Raw genomic sequence first — 12,150 nt, 5'->3', positions numbered from 1 at the left:
CTGAGGACATGCTTTGTCTTCTAATTGTGAACCACCAAGGTATGTGCAAGATAATATTGATTTCAGGGGAGCTAAGGCACAGGTTTACTGAGAATCTTTGATACCCCACTGAAAGTAGACTACATGCTCAATTAAATCAGATGCAAACCACAATCTACACCTTTTTAATAATCAGTATAGACAAGCTAGTATAGAGTGTCTCCAAGGAGGTTTCAGACTTTAAAAGCACTTTAGAAAGCTCTACTACATTTCATCTCAAACTTGATCAAGGGGAACAAACTCTCAGGCATCCTTGGAGTTAAGCATACAAAGTCAGTGCAAATTAACCTTATCCTTACTAATTTATTCTGTATTTTCTATGTGCATTTTTATTATCAGCTTGGTAAATCTTGTGTTTTTCCTTTCATTGAATAACTATCATTATAACAGTGGCAACACATCTATTAAACATCCATTCTTTGCAAAACCCTGATCAAAATACTTTATGTACATTACCTCATTTATAATTATGAGATTGGTGCTGTTATTCTAATTTATAGATGAAGAAGGGAAGCTTATGGTTTTTGCTTTTCTCACATAGCTATTTGCTCTAAGAACTTTTTTTCTTTCAAAATGAATTACTTATGTGCACCACTTAATAAGCTTGGGATACCAAAGAGATCACATTTGCTACAGATCACATTTGTTACTCAAATTAAACAACTACAGCCCTTGGTAATTTAAGAATATCGTTCTTCCTTCCCTAACCAATCCTGCTCCTGTGAGAAATACAAGAAATCTAGGGTTGCATATTATGTCTGCAGGAGTGGGCTCCGACTCTTGCATAGAAGGAAAGATAATGAAATGTTAGGTTAATTTATAGAAAGTCCCCATTCTCTCTTGCTCTTGATATTCTTGCCACTGTTGCTGGTATGTAGTCTTACATAAAAACCAGGGAGCCCAGACCAGGCTTTCTGGCACCTAGAATAGTTCAAGAGCACTAAAGGAATCACTACAGTAACTGAAGTATAGGTTTCCCCAGCTGGGCTTGGATAAGAGGGGGGCATCTTTTTACCTAGCATTTCATTCACTTTTGCTCACAACATAATACAATAAGCCCTATTTCCCAATGTTTCAGCTAATTGGTGGCCCTGTTGTTTCAGTTTTAATATTCCTGGCCTCTTCTTCAAGCTCATGGAGCCAGAAGAGCTAGTTGAGAGTAACCAACAACTGAGTGATCTAATGTAGTGGAGGACTACACTGTGTACTTTTCCTGATATTTGTAGCTCTTATCAGGACAGCAATATCCCATCTGGCAGGTTCCAATAACTATGAAATTTCAAATGGAATCTTGGTCTCTTTTCTCAGAGAAGGAGTTCCCCAGCCCATTTGAGCATGGTGTGCCAAATGGACTTGGGAGAGAGTGGCAAGAGTACACCTGTCTCCAGAACCCCTAGGTCTAAGGTCCTCAGTTGTCACTGTGATTTTTTTCATAGCAGCTATAGGCCAAAAAAAAAAAAAAATACTTAATAGTTCTATTTATTAAGTAGTTAGGTCCAAACAACTTAATAAGTATTTATATCCTGAGAGCTTAGTAGCCATTTGAAAAATAATGTAAGCAAATTACAAGAAAGCAATATTTTATAGATATTCTATAAAATATAACAAAGTTATATTTTATAGAATAAGGGACTATCTAAAAATAACAGAGTAGCCCTAACCGGTTTGGCTCAGTGGATAGAGCGTCAGCCTGCAGACTGAAAGGCCCCAGGTTTGATTCCGGTCAAGAGCATGTACCTTGGTGTGGGCACATCCCCAGTAGGAGGTGTGCAGGAGGCAGCTGATTGATGTTTCTCTCTCATCAGTGTTTCTAACTCTTTATCCCTTTCCCTTCCTCTCTGTAAAAAATCAATAAAATATATTTTAAAAATAATAAATAAATAAATAAAAATAACAGAGTAGTTCAAACAGCAGTTTTAAACGGCAGTTTTTCAAAAGGAGGGACCACTATGCTTCAGTACAACTTCCCAAACTTTGGGATCAGATTTGATTGTAGAGGATATTGGATATAGGAGGATACCATCTTCATTTCCTATTCCATATTTATTTTTCACACAACACTTTTTTAAAAATCACAGTAAAATATCTAGCTTCACAAAGGAAAGGAATGTAGAATTATCTAATGATAAACTGTTGTCAACCAATTTTTGACCAAGAACTGCAGGGTAAACAAAAGCTTTATTTGGGGGTCTTTTTTAGGAATTGCAATCCAGGAAACACAATTTTGGGTAGAAACCTCAACTGTGTTCTAAGGGGGAAAGAGACAGTTTATAAAGGCAGAGAAAGGGGGCTTTCAAAAGGATTACATAAGTTGCTTTGAAAGAGCTGTGATTGGTGTTGGCAAGCAGACTAACATTATGCTATACATGCACCTTGCGGGTATATACTTTGGGGATCAAGGTACTAGTTCCTTGCTAAGCCAAAAGGCATCTGGCTATGTCCTCTTGCCAGAACAGTAGGTGTTCAGCTAGACTAACTCCACACAACTATTAGTGGAAATCAAATGGTTTTTACAGAACAAAAAATGTCTGTTCCAAGGGAAGCACAAATAGAAGTATTCTACAAATTTCAAATGGTAGTTTCATTTCTTAAAAATAGTATATTCAAGTGCTCTCTCCCTAGAAATGTTGCTGTCAATGTATTCATTTCATGGTCATATAGTAAGTTTGCCATACTGTTTCATAATTAGAGGCATGGTCCATGGTTTCCCAGCTTTGAGTCACTCAACCTTCAAGTTTCTCCCATTCTGCCTTTTCATTTATTCCATACTTACTGAATCTCATACCAAGTTATTTACTAGCTGTTATGAAAGAAAGAGATTGAATCAAAATATAATAAGACATGGGACCTACCTTTGAGAACCTTAATCTTGAGGGAAAACCAGATAAGCACACCAAAAATCATAATATAGTTTAATTAATTGTTGTCATTTAGGTATATGTAAATACTGAGTCTAATGAAGTGGGGAGTACACTCTGGGGAAGGTTTATAGAGGATGTTATATTTGAATTAGAGGCCCGGTGCACGAATTTGTGCACCAGGGGGGTCCCTTGGCCTGGCCTATGGGGATCTGCCGAAACCGGCATTCCTACATCCCCCAAGGGATGGATGTAGTAGTGCAGAAAGCAGCAGGCAGCCTGGGAGGAACCCAAGCCCAGGCTCTTGCTGATCCCCAATACGCCTGATGCCACCACTTGGTAGGCTCGCTGCTGGTCTGCTACAGTCTCTGCATTCCTGTCCTAGGGTGATACCGGCTCACCCATGACCAAGAAGTGCCTGCTAGCTTGTGCCCAGTCAGTCCTGATGCCGGTCTGATCCCGGTCCCATTCTGGATGGGGGAGGAGCACTCAGGGGGAATGTCTGTGGGAGAGGCTCGCACCACTGCAACTGCGCTCACCAGCCATGAGCCCGGCATCTGGCACCCATTAGTCAGCTGAGCAGAGCTTCTGCTGTGGGAGCGCACTGACCACCAGGGAACAGCTCCTGCATTGAGTGTCTTCCCTCTGGTGGTCAGTGGGCATCATAGCTACCAGTTGAAAAGTCTAACGGTCACTTACGCTTCTATAAATAGAGATGGAATAAGAGTTCACTTGACAGAAGAAATTTTTTGTACAAAATTGTGGTGGTATTAAAGAGCTTGTTTGGAGAATGGTAAGATTTGATTTGACTGAGGAATAAGGTGCATGGTGAGTGTAGTGGCCAAAGAAAACACCCAATATCTGCACCTTTCAAGTTTTTCCCTTTCTTTCCATTCCTATTTACACCATTCTAATGCATAATCTCATTATTTATTAACCAGGTCTATTGTAAGTAGCCTTTCCCCCTCCATTTTGGGGTAGGATGAGGAGAAAGTGGAGGAAAGGCTAAAGGCCAGATAAAAGGCTATCCTATATAATAAAGAGGTAATATGCAAATTGACCCTCACACCCTCACAAGATGGCTACCTAGGAGGCAGAGCTTTTGACACTTACTGGCATAGAAACTGACCAATCAGAACCTAATCTGGGTGAACTGCAAAGGCAGAACCTAACGTGGGGGCTGAGGAGGGTTTTTTTTTTTTTAATATATTTTATTGATTTTTCACAGAGAGGAAGGGAGAGAGATAGAAAGTTAGAAACATCGATGAGAGAGAAACATCGATCAGCTGCCTCCCGCACATCTCCCACAGGGGGATGTGCCCGCAACCCAGGTACATGCCCTTGACCGGAACCGAACCCGGGACCCTTCAGTCCGCAGGCCGACGCTCTATACACTGAGCCAAACCGGTTTCGGCAATTTCTGATTTTGTTGATTTGCGTCCTTTGTCTTTGCTTCTTGGTGAGCCTGGCTAGAGGTTTGTCAATCTTGTTTATCCTTTCAAAGAACCAGCTCTTGGTTTCATTGATTTTCTGTATTGTTTTTTTGGTCTCTATGTCATTTATTTCTGCTCTAATCTTTATTATCTCCTTCCTTCTGCTCACTCTGGGCTTTTCTTGTTGCTCTTTCTAATTCTTTGAGCTGTAGATTTAGATGATTTACTGCCATTTTTTCTTGTTTGTTGAGATAGGCCTGTAGAGCTATAAACTTCCCTCTCAGGACTGCTTTCATTGCATCCCAAAGGTTTTGGATTGTTGTGTTTTCATTGTCATTAGTTTCCAGGATGTTTTTAATTTCTTCTTTGATCTCATTGGTAACCCAATCACTATTTAATAACGTGCTATTCAGCTTCCAAGTGTTTGAGTATTTTGAGTTGTTTTGATTGTAGTTTATTTCTAATATTATGGCCTTGTGGTCTGAGAAGATGCTTGGTATGATTTCAATCTTCTTGAATTTGGGGAGACTTTGTTTGTGAGCCAATATGTGGTCTATTTTTGAAGATGTCCCACAACGTATATTTTGTGGCTTTGGGGTGAAGTGTTCTGAAGATGTCAATTAAGTCCATCTGATCTAGTGAGTCATTTAGGATTGCTGTTTCTTTGCTGAGTTTTTGTCTAGCGGATTTATCCAGTGATGTCAGTGGTGTATTAAAGTCCCCTACTATGATTGTATTGTTGTCAATCTCTCCCCTGATATCTTCCAGGAGTTTTCTTATGTATGTGGGTGCTCCTGCATTGGGTTCATATATGTTTATCAGGGTTATATCCTCTGGTTGTATTCATCCCTTTAGTATTATGAAGTGGCCTTTCTTATCTCTTGTTATGGCCTTCACTTTGAGGTGTATTTTGTCTGATATAAGTATTGCTACCCCAGCTTGTTTTTCATTTCCATTTGCCTGAAAGATATTTTTCCATCCCTTCACTTTCAGTCTGTGTGAGTCCCTCCTAATGAGGTGGGTCTCCTGTAGACAGCAATTATACGGGTCATGTTTTTTTATCCATTCAGCCACTTGATGTCTTTTGATTGGACCAGTTAGTCCATTTACGTTTAAAGTTATTATTGAAAGTTACTTTTTTGTAGCCATTTCTATTTTTATTTGTGGCTGCTTTCTTTCTGGGCTTTTTAGTTCTTCTTTTTACACCAGTCCCTTTAGCATTTCTTGCATTGCTGGCTTGGTGGTGATAAACTCCCTTAGCCTTTTTTTGTCTGTGAAGCTTCTTATTTCCCCTTCAATTTTGAATGATAGCCTTGCTGGATAGAGTATTCTTGGATTCAGTCCTTTGCTTTGCATCACTTTGTAAATTTCTGTCCATTCTTTTCTGGCCTGATGTGTTTCTGTTGAGAAATCATTTGATAATCTGATGGGGGATCTTTGTAGGTAACTCTCTGTTTCTCTCTTTCAGCCTTTAAGATTCTTTCTTTGTCTTGTACATTTGCCATCGTTATTATGACATGTCTTGGTGTGGGTCTTTTGGTGTTTATCTTGCCTGGGACTCTCTGTTCTTGTGTTACTTTTTTCTTCCCCATATCTGGGAAGTTTTCTGACATTATTTCTTCAAATAGATTTTCTAATCCTTGCTGCTCTTCTTGTCCTTCTTGCAGCCCTATTATGCGTATGTTACTTCATTTCATGTTGTCCTGAAGCTCCCTTAGGCTCTCCTCCTGCTTTTTAATTTTTTTCTCCAGTTGCTGCTCAGATTAAGCTTGTTTCTCTGCCTTATCTTCTAATTCACTAATTCGGTCCTCTGCTTCTTCTAGTCTGCTGTTGAAACTTTCCATGGTGTTTTTGATTGTAGCTATATCACTTTTCATTTCTTCCTGATTCTTGCATAGGTTGTTGATTTTCTCTTCCATCCAGTGAATGAATTGTACAACCATTATTCTGAATTCTTTTTCTGTCATGTTGCATGCTTCAACTTCATTAATGTCCTTTCTTGGTGACTCCTCATTGTCTTTCCTCTGGGTCTTGTTTCGTCTCTTCATTCTGACTATCTCCCTATAGTTCAAATGTCAAGTTGCGTGGGCCTGGGCCATGTGCAGTGGGAGCCTCCCACCACCCTAGTGTCACTGAAGAGCTGTGACACTAAGATGTGTGGTTGTTGTGGGTTGGTGGGAACCAGGCTCGCTCAGAGTCAGTGTTGTCAGCGCTCAATGTGACCTCGTAGGCGCCCTTAGAATCAGGGACCCTGCCTACACCGTGCTGAAACAGAGACCCCCCTGAAGCGTGTTGAAAACCAGAGACCCCTAGCGTGCGCCAGGAGTCAGAGTTCCCCAGAATCCAGTATCACAGTCTCTGTTGCTTCGCACGACCTTGCCTTGAGAATCAGGGTCCCTGTGTGCCCTTGCACCAGGAATTGTAGTCACTGGCTCTTAGTATGAATGCACAGGAAATCAGGATCTCAGGCGCAGGTGAAAAGAAACACAGTCAAGTCACTGGTGCTTGGTGCTGCCTCCTGCCCAGAGAATCGGGGTCCCTGGGCCTGTGATATGTGGGACAAATTCCCAGTGTTCACGCAGTTGCTCCCAGCCCAGGGCTCCGAAGCCGGCAGTGTGTGTAGGGTCAGTCCTGGGGTTCGTGTGTTTGCTCCCAGCCCAGGGCTCAGAAGCCAGCAGTGTGCCTATGCTCAGTTCCTGGGGTTCGCCCCTTTTTTCCCAGCACAGGGCTTAGAAGCTGGCAGTGCGTGTAGGGTCAGTTCCTGAGGTTCGTGCGTTTGCTCCCAGCCCAGGGCTCAGAAGCTGGCAGTTTGAGTAGGATCAGTTCCAAGGTGCACTGGCACTTCCAGGCTAAAGTTCCTGGAGTGCTGAGGCCCTGGCAAGGGGTGGGTCTATCAGTTAGTTACTCTGGTGCTGCCCGCAAGCCTGTGGGAAGGGGGGATTGGCTCTGTTACTCATGGATCTGCCATGGGGATTTCTGAACTTTTGGTGTCCCCAGGTCTGTAGCTGTGGTCGCAGGTCTCTGTCCCCAGTGGCTGCAGGGTTCTGGTATGTGTCTGAGATCAGACTGGGTGGTGCTTAGGCCAGGATCCTAATCTCAAGCAGCTCTGTTTCCCAAGATGGTGTGGTTGCCGTGCCTGTGCTGGCTGCCCAGGAGTGTCCGCACAGGGAGCGGGACTCCGCTGCCTAAGACTGCCCGGTTTAGCAGCCCCTTAGAAGACCTGCAGAATCTAACTGTCCCTAGCTCATACACACACACCACACAGGTCCACACACTCCTCTATCACTTCCTTGAACTCTCATACTCTCTCCCTCCCTACCTTCCTGCTGGTCGCCATTTTGGAAGTCCCGGGACTACTTCTTTAGTGTTTCTTTCTGTAAGTTCATTATTGGGGTATAGAAATGCCATAGATTTCTTTGCTTAAATAGATTTCTGATGTACTTCTGGATCCGATTTGCTAGGATTTTGTTGAGGATTTTGGCATCTATGTTCATGAGGGATATTGGCCTGTAATTCTCTTTCATCGTGTTGTCTTTATCTGGTTTTGGTATTAGGGTGATGCTGGCTTCATAGAATCAGCTTGGAAGTGTTCCTTCCTCTTGAATTTTTTCAAATAGTCTGAGGAGGGTACGTTTTAGTTCTTCCTTGAATGTTTGGTAAAACTTCCCTGTGAAGCCATCTGGCCCTGGGCTTTTCTTTGCTGGAATATTTTTTATTACTGATTTATTTTCTTCCATAGTTATTGGCCTATTGTGATTTCTAGATTCTTCCTGATTAAGTTTTGGAAGGTTGTATTTTGCTAGGAATATGTCCTTTTCCTCCAGGTTGTCTATTTTGTTGGAGTAGAGTTGTTCATAGTATTTTCTAACAGCCCTTTGTATTTCTGTGGGGTCTGTTGTTATTTCTCCTCTTTCATTTCTGATTTTTTTTTAATTTGGTCCTCTTTCTTTGTTTCTTGGTGAGTCTGGCTAGAAGTTCATCAGTTTTGTTTATTCTTTCAAAGAACCAGCTCTTGGTTTTGTTGATCTTTTGTATTGTTTTTTTTTTTTTTTTTTTTTTTGTCTCTATGTCCTTTATCTTCGCTCTGATCTTTATTATTTCCTTCCTTCTGCTTACACTGGACTTTTCTTGTTGCTTTATTTCTAACTTTTTCAGTTGTAGGGTTAGGTAATTTATTATCATTGTTCCTTTTTTTTTGCAGTAGGCTTGTCAAGCTATGAACTTCCCTCTGAAGAATGCTTTTCTCTGTGTCCCATATGTTTTGGATTGTTGTGTTTTCATTGTTGTTTGTTTCCATGATTTGTTTTATTTCTTTTTTGATCTCTCTGGTGACCCAGTCATTGTTTAATAGCATGCCATTTAGTCTCCATGTGTTTGATTTGTTTGGATTGTTTTTATTGTAGTTGATTTCTAGTTTCATGCCATTGTGATCTGAGAAGATGCTTGATATGATTTCTATCTTCTTGAATTTAAAGAGACTCTGCCTGTGACACAATACATGGTATATCTTTGAAAAAGACCCATGTGCAGTTGAGAAGAATGTATATTCTGTGGCTTTCGGGTGAAATGTTCTGAAGATGTCAATTAATTCCATCTGATGTAGGGAGTCATTTAGGATTGTTGTTTCTTTGCTTAATTTTTGTTTACAGCATTTGTCCAATGGTGATAGTAGGGTATGAAAGTCCCCTACTATGATTGTATTGCTGTCAATGTCTCCCTTGATCTCCTCCAGAAGTTTTTTTTATGTATTTGGGTGGTCCTATATTGGGTGCGTATACGTTTACCAGAGTTATTTCTTCTTGTCGAATTGCTCCCTTTAGTATTATGAAGTGGCCTTCCTTATCTCTTTTTATGTCCTTCACTTTGAGATCTAATTTGTCAGATATAAGTTTTACTACCCCAGCTTTTTTTTCATTTCCATTCACTTTAAAAAACCTTTTTTCCATCCCTTCACCATCCGTCTATGTGCGTCTTTTTTTCTGAGGTGGGTTTCCTGTAGACAGCAGACATATGGGTTATGTTTTCTTATCCACTCAGTTACCCTATGTCTTTTGATTGAGGCATTTAATCCATTTACATTTAAAGTTATTATTGATAGATACTTGGTTGTCGCCATTTTTATTCTTTACCCCCGTGTTCCTTCTTCATTTCCTATTTTTTCTTTTTACAGCAGATCCTTTAGCATTTCTTGCATTGCTGGTTTGGTGCTAATACACTCCCGTAGTCCTTTTTTGTCTGTGAAGCTCCTGATTTCACCCTTAATTTTGATTGATAACCTTGCTGGGTACAGTATTCTTGGATTCAGACCCTTCCTTTGCATGACTTTGTATATTTCATTCCATTCTCTTCTTGCCTGATGTGTTTCTGTTGAGAAATCTCTCGCTAGTCTGATGGGGGATCCTTTGTAGGTAACTTTCTTTCTCTCTCTGGCTGTTTTTACAATTCTTGCTTTGTTGTTTGTGTTTGCCAATTTAATTATAATGTGCCTTGGCATCATTCTTTTGGCCTTCATTTTGTTTGGGACTCTGTGAGCTTCTTGGATTTGTATGAGTTTTTTCTTCTCTATGTCAGGGAAGTTTTCTGTCATTATTTTTCAAACAGGTTTTCTATTCCTTGCTCAGTTTCCTCTCCTTCTGGGACCCCTATTATGCGGATGTTGTTTGTTTCGTGTTGTCCCAGAGTTCTCTAAGGCGCTCCTCCTGCTTTTTAATTGTTTTTTCTAGAAGCTGTTCTGTTTGGGTATTTTTTCCTACCTTGTCTTCTAGCTCACTGATGCAGTCCTCTGCTTCTTCTAGTCTACTGTTGATGCTTTCTATTGAGTTCTTTATAGCAGTGATGTCATTTTTCATTTCTTCTTGGTTCTTCATTTCCTCTTGGTTCTTACACATATTGTTGAATTTGTCTTCCATTCTTTTCATCCACCTTATGACCATTTCTCTGCATTCTTTCTCTGACAGGTTTCTTGCCTCCATTGCCTCCATTTCGTTTACTTCCTTTTCTGGTGATGCCTTTTTTTTCTTTCATATGCGGGCTGTTTCTTTGTCTCCCCATGATCTCTCTTCTCTAGGTGTTTGGTTATGTAGTTCTCTCTCTGCTGTGTTGATTTAAAGGCACAAAATACAACACAACAAGGCACAACGCACAAGGCAATGAACACACATGTATTCAAGATACTAATAACCCAAATAAAGGTGACCACCAGAGAAAATAGAATTAGGGGGTAAGGAAGAAAGAAGAGAAAAAGAAAAAATAGAAAAAGAAAAAAAAGAGTGCAAAAATTAAATTGGGAAAAGGGAAGAAAGAAAATGAAATAGAAGAGTGGAAGAAACTATTTATATGGGGAAAAAACTTCAGTAGAACAGCCAATAATCCCAACAAATTCCAGCAGCTGATACCTAGAGGTGATTGCAAACTCCAAACAACTGATATCAAGCAAGGTGAGGGAAAACAGAAGCAAAAAAAAAAAAAAAACCAACAATAAAATAAACAGAAAAAGCTAAACAATCTCACAAACAAGCATAACAAAAACCCAATATAATCAACAATGAAGCAAACAGCAACAAAATGACAGCGAGAAAAAAAATTTAGATTGTGAAGAAAGAGAAGAGAGAGGTGTGTATGTACTTAGAGCAGGGGATTGGAAATTAGATATATAAGTAGGGTGAAATTTTAACAGGTTAAAAAAAGGAATAGGGAAAATCTAAAGCAGGAATAGGGTAAGAGGAACAGGACAACAGAAGGGGAAAAGTGAGAAAGACAGTTTTGGCATAAAGGTAAAGTTGAGAAGAGTGAAATGATGCTAAAGGAAAGATGAAAATAGAATGTAGAACACTAATCCTAAAATAAAATAAAGAGAAAATAAAATGACACTTTTTTAAAAAAAAGGTAAAATGGTAGTAGTAATAATAGTGGTTAAAAATAAAAATGTAGTAATTGAAAAGGTAAAATCAGGTGACGAAAAAAGAAAAAAAATAGTTTCTTAAGTAAAAGGTGAAAAAAATAAAAATGTGCAGTAGTGAAGGTCATTCACTTCCTCTACTCTTCTGTTTGACATGCCTTAGTCCTGTCAGGTATTCAGGAGAGTGTTGAAGTTCCCTGCAATACACTGTTCCTCTGTATTGTAAACCACAGTCCTAATTTTAAAGCAGACAGTATTTCTTTGTTTCCCAGTCTGCCTTTATTTGTGTTTACAGAAGGGTCAGTTTGTGGTTCAGCCCCTGGGTGGCAGTGTTTCTGGATTGACCTCCGAGGCTACAAGTCTTCTCTAGCCAGTATTTAGTTTTTTTTTTCTCTATCACACTTAATACTGGTTTGGAAGAGTCGACTACCCTAGAGATGGTTCCTTGGACGTTACTCTCCGCTCTGATTCGCAGGTTCCACAAAAACTACTTTCCTCTGCAGTCTCTCTGAGTGACCCCAAATGGGCGATCCTATGTACTGGGTTTAATAACCAAAAGCAAAGATTTAAGGAGAAAACAAATAAACAAACTAAAAGAGCCAGAGTGCACAATTCTCCCAAAGTCTCTTCTGCACGACCTCTCTCCCCTGGCACTAAGCAGCCAGCACACTGGCAAAATCTGAGGCTGCCTTTTTGGATCCAGTCCAGCTATGGGCTGAATTTTAGAGTTCCCTTCTGCCAGCAGCCCTGTGGGACCCCTTCCACACTCACGGATCACGCTGGCCCCACCGGCCGAGGACTTTGTGGGGCGCAGACTTCCCCCACGCGCGCGTTCTTCTCTCCAACCTGAATTACAAACCACACTTTATCTGGGCAAAATCTGACCTTTTCATGAGGAGGAGCAGGGCTCGTCTGAGTCCAA

At 40.5% G+C, this 12,150-nt stretch overlaps 1 protein-coding gene across 1 annotated transcript in view; it reads left to right on the top strand.

Annotated features, from left to right (window-relative positions):
• PRRG1 (proline rich and Gla domain 1) overlaps nt 1-12,150 on the top strand; it is a 222,081-nt gene that overhangs the window by 135,468 nt on the left and 74,463 nt on the right. The gene's annotated exons all lie outside the window — the stretch shown is intronic.

Source organism: Myotis nattereri (genome assembly GCF_964212035.1).
Source record: "Myotis nattereri genome assembly, chromosome: X".
NCBI classification, from domain to species: domain Eukaryota; kingdom Metazoa; phylum Chordata; class Mammalia; order Chiroptera; family Vespertilionidae; genus Myotis; species Myotis nattereri.
Note: the sequence above shows the minus strand (reverse complement) of the source record. Positions and strands in the feature narration are given on the sequence as shown.